We start from the raw sequence: 8125 nt of genomic DNA, 5'->3' as shown, positions 1-8125 counted from the left end.
TCCTGATCAATGATGGTTGCTGGAGCTCAAGCCATGAGTCAGGAAGGAAGAAGGGAGAGGAAAGGAAAAAGGGTATGCTCCTTTAAAGACACAGTCCTAAATGTCCCACATAACAACTTCTACTAACTTCCCATTGGCCAGATCTTAATCATATAGATACACCAACTGTAGAGAAGCCTGAGAATTGTTTTTAAAGGTGGTCATGTATTCCAGGGAAGTGGCACTAAGGTCCAAAGGAAGCTGCATATGAGTGATCTCTGCTCTACCAGCCTCCCAAGCCTCCCAGTGCACCTTCTAGGAGACAAGCAAGGTAACCAATTTTTTATTTATCCATCTGCATTGTTAAGTATGCATGTATTTTTTTATGTCTTTACACACTGGGCAGTATGAAGTTTTGTATGTATTTCTATACAGATACTTCTTAACTTACAATAGTGTTACCCCTCAATAAACCCATTGTAAGTTGAAAATATCTTAAGTTAAAAAAGCACTTAATACTCTCAGTAAATCCATTGTAAAGTTGAAAAATTCTAAGTCTAACCATCAACAATCAGGAAATGTCTGTATAATGTTCTTAGCATAGTGCTTAGAAAACAATTTTATAAATTGTAGGCATTGTCCCTCAAAAATGGTATTTATTATTTATACAAATGGTAGTACAATAAAATTATGAGTACCTTGAGTCACATTCTCTAATTTGCCTTGGTTGCCAGTGGTCAGACCCACCCAGCTTATGTGGTATCTTGCCAATAACTCCCATCAACCTGGGGTTTTTCTAACTTTGCCCTAAGGTGGGCACGATGGCAGGCTTGGGAACAGTCTAGTTGAGGGTTAGCAACACAGACTTTGGAGTCAGAAGACACATCTCTGAGTTTTAGTTTCTTCCTCTGTAATGAAGGTAATCACACCCTTCTGGAAGGGTGGTTGTAAAAATAAAATGAGAAAAGCTGAGGAAGCACTGAGCATAGTGTCTGGGGCATAGTAAGTGCTCAATTAATGGTATAGGATGACTTGATTAAAGGGCTTGACCTATCTCTGACAATCTTTAAAAGGAAGTTAAGTGAGGCAGGGGGTCGGGGGAGGGGGGTGGAACACAAGATTTCTCCTTTAGCTGAAGTGTGTCTCTGGATTTCAGGCCATGTGTTATATTCCTTCACTCAACACACATAATAACTTCTTGATCTTCTGATGACTCCAACAAGAAAAAGAGCTCAATATTTGTGTGGGGATATGGGAGTAGCAGTGTGTATCATTGGAATTTCAGCTCTATCATGCACCAGCTGTGTGACCTGGGACGAATGTCTTAATTCCTCTGAGTCTCCGTTTCCTTATCTGTCCAATGGACATACCTAGTAAGGAATGAAAATTAATGTTGGTCAAGCCATTCATTGACTGTGGAAGTTCTTTAAGAATTCCCTTCCACAGTCTACTGAACAGTATATCTCAACAGTAGGCTTAAAATATTCAGTAAAACATGCTGTAAACAGATGTACTGTCATCTAGACTTTGTTGCTCCATTTATAGAGCATAAGCAGCATAGATTTAGCATAATTCTTATAGGCCTTAAGATTTTCAGAATGGTAAATGAGCAAATCTTCAACTTAGAGTTACCAGCTGCATTAGGCCCTAACCAGAGAGTCAACTTGTCCTTTGAAGCTTTGAAGCCAGGCATTGACTTCTCTCTGGCTATAAAAGTCCTAGATGGCATCTTCTTCCAATAGAAGAGTATTTCATCTATGTTGAAAATCTGTTGTTCAGTGTAGTCATCTTCATCAGTGACCTTAGCTTGATCTTCTGGTTAACTTGGTGTAGCTTCTACTTCATCACTTGCTCTTTCACTTCGCACTTTTATGTTATGCAGACGGCTTCTTTCCTTAAACCTCATGTACTCAGCTAACTTCAAACTTTTCTTCTGCAGCTTCCTCGCCTCCCTCAGTCTTCATAGAATTAAAGAGAGTTAGGGTCTTTCTCTGGATTAGGCTTTGGCTTGGGAATGTTGTGGCTGGTTTAATCTTCTATCTTAGACTACTAAAACTTTCTCCATATCAGCAATAAGGCTGTTTTGCTTTCTTATCATCCATGTGTTCACTGGAGTAGCACTTTTAATTTCCTTCCAGAACTTTTCCTTTACACTCACAAGTTGACTGTTTGGCACAAGAGGCCTAGTTTTTGGCCTGCATTGACTTTTGACGTGCCTTCCTCACTAAGCGTAATAATTTCTAGCTTTTGATTTTAAAGTGAGAGACATATGACTCTTTCTTTCATTTGAATACTTTGAGGCCATTGAAGGATTATTAGTTGGACTAATTTCAATAGTATTGTATCTCAGAGAATAGGGAGGCTTGAGGAGAGGGAGAGAGATTGGGGAACAGCCAGTCGGTGGAGCAAGCAGAACACACACAACATTTATCCACTAAGTTTGCCATCTTATATGGGCACAGTTCATGGCACCTCAAAACAATTATAATAGTAACTTCAAAGATCACTGATCACAGATCACCATAACAGATATGATAAAAAAAAAAAGTTTGAAATTGTGCAAGGATTACCAAAATGTGACCTACATGAAGTGAGCACGTGCTGTTGGAAAAATGATGCCAGGAGAATTGCTCACTGTAAGGTTGTCACAAAAATGCAATATCTGTAAAACACAATGAGACGAGATATGCCTGTGCACATTATAGTTCTCGTTTCAGATGAGGAAACTCAGTTTGGGTGAAACCTCCTGCCCAGCAACAAGCAAGTGGCCCAGCCAGAATTTGAATGTAGCTTTGTCTAATGCAGGGGTGACAGATTCACATAGGTAATGCAGATGGATTTTATAAGGATGGAATGAGTTAAGACAGGTAAAGTACTGAAAACAGAGCCTGGCAAATAATAAGTGGAGTATATGTGCTCACTAATATTAATATTGTTATGATGATGACTACATTTAAGCCACCAGATTGAAACCTCTGCTCTAATGCCAAATATTGTACTCTTAATATCTTAGCTGGTTCTGGAACAGGGAACCCAACCCAGGCCCACCAGTAAAATATGCCCTGGTCTCAGCCGCCTCTACTTAGACTTTGGGGCATGGACCAGAGTTCCTTTGATGTCAATGAGTCCAGTTCTCTAGAAACAGCTTTTCCGGTTTAGAGTACTCCCATGCCCAGACCTTGAAGGTCCAAAGTGTTCTCTGGAGGGCCTTTGTCCCTCCATACAATGTTGTCTGGAGCCTTTGATGAAGCCGGTTATTGGGCTGGCTCAGGATCAAGTCCCAACCTGAAAGGTCATGGAAGACAGTTTCATCATAGCTTGGAATGGGTCCATTGGGAAATAACTTGCCCTCAGGGTTTATAGGAACGGCATCAGCATGATCTGGATAGGAAGTGAGTGCCACACCCCTTCCTGGGATTTTCTCTTGCTATCTCGTGGTCTCCCAAATTTCAGATTTTGGCCTCAAATTTTTGGAATTTTGCCTTTGCCATGTACTCCCTGCACTCCAAGTTACTTGGCATTTTTCTTTGAGTTGCTTTACATTGTAAACTTAAATAGATTTAAATTAAACGGAGAGCTTTTTAAAAAAGTCATAGGCTTTAATAAAAAACAAAAATCTCAGACAGGTGTGGTGGCTCATGCCTATAATCACAACATTTTGAGAGGCCGAGGCAGGAGGGTCGCTGGAGCCCAGGAGTTCGAGACCAACCTGGGCAACATAGCAAGGCCCCCTATCTCTACAAAAAATTTAAAAATTAGCCAGGTATGGTGGTGTGTGCCTATAGTTCCAGCTACTCAGGATGCTGAAGTGGGAGGATTGCTTAAGCCAGGGAAGTCAAGGCTGCAGTGAGCCATGATCACGCAACTGCACTCCAGCCTGGGTAACAGAATGAGACCCTGTCTCAAAGCAACAACAACAACAACAACAACAAAAACAAAAACAAAAATCACTCTCCTTAAGCCAAAAGTAATTATAAGAATAAACAAAATAAAAATAAAACGATATTGCCTGGCTCAGCAAGAGGCCAATGTTTCTGACTCCAAACCCTTTTCTGTCTGTTACAAAAGAAGATTTATAGGTGATGAGGTCTTAAAGGGATACTGACACCCAACTGAGACTCTCTCCATGGTATAATGAGGAGTTAAAGAAAAGTTACACAGGATAACTTTCACTTTCTGTGATTCAGTGTTATTTAAATGTCTGACATGAAATTATCTGTGTTTCCTCACTAGTATTCCTCTCACACTTTGAGAAATATCCCACCATCTCATATTTGATCCCAGTACCAGTTCCTCTCTCTCATAGCCTCATTAGAGTTTCAGCAGGACCTGCCAGCTCTGCTGGCAAAGTATATCCAGAATTGAATTCTTTCCTACCACCTCTGCCGTTACTAATCTGGTCCAAGCCACCATTGTCTTAGCCTGAGGTATCTTTGAAAAAAAAAAAAAAAAAACACATGTACTAGGATGGCTATCATTAAAAAGGTAAATAATGACAAGTGCTGGGAAAATGTAGAGTAACTGGAATCTTCATACACTGCTGGTGGGATTGTGAAATAGTGCAGACACCTTGGAAAACAGCCGGGCAGTTCCTCAAAAGTTGAGACATAGAGTTACTTACCATATAACCCAGAAATTTCACTCCTAGGTATGTACCTAAGAAAAATATAAACATGTCCAAAAACTTGTACAGTAATGGTCAAGGCAGCATTATTCATAATAGCTAGAAAGTTCAAACAGTCCAAATGTGTATTAACTGATGAATGAATAATAAAGTAGGATACACCCATACAATATTATTCAGCAATAAAAAGAAATGTAGTACCAATGCACGCTATGACAGAGATGAATCTTGAAAGCATTATGTTAAGTCAGCGAAGCCAGACACAAAAGGACCACATTTAATATGATTCCATTTATATGAAATGTCCAGAATAGGCAAATCTATACAGACAGGAAGTATCTTAGTAGTTGCCTGGGACTGGGGAGGTTGCGGGGAGATAGGGAGTGACCGTTAGTGGGCATGAGGTTTCCCTTTGGGGTGATGAAAATGTTTTAAATTAATTGTAGTGATGGTTGCATTGTCAGTGTCCTGAAAAATCATTAAATTACACTTTTTTTTTTTTTTTTTTTGAGACAGTACTTGCTGTATTGCCCAGGCTGGAGTGCAGTGATGCAAACACCACTCACTGCAGCCTTGACATCCTGACTTTTTTAAAAAAATGAAAGCAGAATATGCCATTCTTCTCAAATCTCTACAATGGCTGCCCTGGTCACTGAGTGTGAAAGTCCTTACTTGGGCTTTTGGGATCCTACTTTGAGTCCTTGCTGGCTGGCTGTGACCCTGTCTCTGCACTCCAGTTCCTTGATGATGCTAAGACCTGTCATGTTGGCTGCTGCCTCAAAGCCATTGCATTTGACTTCTCCTTCTTCTTGGAATGCTTCCTTTGCATACCCAGAAGTTCATTTGTTCACTTTCTTTAGGTCTCAGTTTAACTTAGGGTCCTCTTCGTGGACAGCTTCCCTGACCACCTTATCTACAAGAGCACCTCCAAAGCATCACTGACAACTTCCCTTTGCTGCTTCTTTTTTCTTCCCAGATTTGTCATATTTTCATCTTTTGATTATAATACATTTTACTCATTTATTTGTTTATTATTTGCATCTGCCATCATGTAAGTTCCATGAGGTCAGGGATTTTAATTTTTTAGTCTTATTCATTACTGTATATACAGCCTGGTGTATAGTTGCCATATAGCAAGTATTGAATAAAACACATGATGAAAGGTATGTCTCATTAATCCCAAGTTTACTAATGAGCAAAACCAACTCTGGTAGGTATTCAAATATTATTAATAGTTAAGTAAACATTGACAAGGCATCTAGCATAGACCATGCCCAGGCCCCAGAGCTGTTGGGTGTCAAGATTCTGTACTAACTCAGGAGGGTGGCTTCAGCCTTTAGACGTGATATGATAAAAAGCCAGTTCACATTTCCCAGGTTTCACCAGAATCTGGCAAAGCATGAATTAGATTTTTAGGGACGGTGGTTCTGAATCCAAGCTATCCTTTAGAGTCTGCTTGGAGCTTAAAAAAAATCCTGATGGCCAAGCCACATCCTAGACAATGAAATCAGACTCTCTGAGGATGGAGCATCAGCACTGTTAATGCTCCTCAGGTGATTCCAATGTGCAGCCGGGGTTGAGAACCACGTGCTAGAAGTTTAAAGAAGTGCAGGTAGCACCCTTGTTATCTGAGGGGAATGAGTATTGGGAAATAGCCTCTTGAATTAATACACTCAAATTGTTGACAACTCCTTTAATATTAATACTTTCAGGGATTTGGTGCATGGAGAATACTCACTGCTACTTTACTTTGTTCAATGCTCAGTATTAAAGTCATATTGCACAGATCTAATAGACACCTCTACTAGAGTTATTACGGTGTAGTGTTGGTTTTGCATGGGGACTGCAGTGAATGGGTTTGAATCCCCACTCAACAGCTGTGTGTCCTTGGATAAGTTACTCAATTTCCCTGTACCTCAGTTTCCTCCTCTGCAAAATGGGAATATAACAGAACCTATTTCATAGGGTTATTTAAATGTTCAATGAATTAAATCATGTAAAGCTCTTAGAATAGGACCTGAACTAGAGTAAACATGTAGTGAGTGTGGCCGTTATTATTCATGAGTAAATAAGCTGGAAAGCCAACATTCCTTGCATTTGACATAGATCACAAACTTGATTAAATTCCCTTGTACAACATAGACTGCAATTACAAATCTTAGTAAAGCCCCCCGACCTTTTTTTTTTTTTTTGACAGGGTCTTGATCTGTCACCCAGGCTGGAGTATAGTGGCACAATTATAGCTCGCTGTAGCCCTCACCTCCGGGGCTTAATCAATCCTCCCACTTCAGCCTCTCAAGTAGCTGAGACTACAGGCATGCACCACCATGCCCTGCTAATTTTTTTTTTTTTTTTTTTTGTAGCGACAGGGTCTCATTATGTTGCCTGGGCTGGTCTCAAACTCCTGAGCTCAAACGATCCTCCTGCCTCGGCCTCCCAGAGTGCTGAAATTACAGGTGTGAGCCACTGCACCCAGCTAAGATGATTCTTTTTTTATTTTATTTTATTTTTTAAAATAGCGATGATATCTCACTATGTTGCCCAGGCTGATATCAAACTCCTGGTCTCAAGCAATCCTACCTCAGCCTCCCAAAGTGCTGGGATTACAGGTGTGAGCCACCGTGCCCGGCCCCCAAGCAGATTATTTCAAATGGTTCAAGCATATTAAGCAGCAGATCAAATATACACAAATTCATTGCTGATAAGACTTATAAATTCATATCTTTATACCAAGGTCAGTTACAAAAGTGCTGAACTCATAGAATTTACTTTGTTTCTTATGTATATTTTCAGAACTTTGCAAGGTTGTAATTTTTACCCCTTCTTAGGTATAACAACAAAGAAAAAATTATTAATCGGCATTTGGTAATCTCACCCAGACTCAAAAGCAAAAGAGTGCTGTCTCAAATATGCTATGCCTATAGGAGCTGAGTTACTAAACTGGCTAACTTCTGATCAGAACATTTTGGATCTTGTTGTATATTTCAGGATGATTCAGGTTCATCTTGAATGATCCAGAGTGTTTGAGCAGTGTGCTTAGTTCCTTTTGGTAATATAACTTTGCCCTGCTATAGCAGGTGCTTCCTTCCTTTTTGTAATATCATTTTCCTCTGCTATATCAGGTACCCATAAGTCTCTATATTTTATGTGGAGTTTAATCTTGAAAGACCTGAGTTTTTCCCCCAAATGAAATATTCTTTAAGTTTCTCATGATAGGCAGAAATGACCCAATGGTCCTGGTGTTTTGATAGACTACGACAATGACCGATGGCATTATTAGAAACATGTTTTTATTACTATTTTTTTGGAAAGTGTTCCACTTCTGGTTCTAGTATAGGAAATGATAAGAGACTGTTGCTTCCACTCTAACACCACCCCATCAAAATAGGCTTTATTAGCTGTAAAATCATAGTTTTAAAAACTTCATGGAAAGCTAAGGACACAAAGAAACCTGAAGGAGCTAACCTCCAAGAGGAAATGCCAAGATCATCATGGGTAGAAGAGACTCTAGCTGCTCTGAAT

The sequence above is a fragment of the Macaca fascicularis genome, chromosome 10 (assembly GCF_037993035.2).
Source record: "Macaca fascicularis isolate 582-1 chromosome 10, T2T-MFA8v1.1".
Lineage (NCBI taxonomy): Eukaryota > Metazoa > Chordata > Mammalia > Primates > Cercopithecidae > Macaca > Macaca fascicularis.
This window is presented reverse-complemented; position numbering follows the sequence as displayed.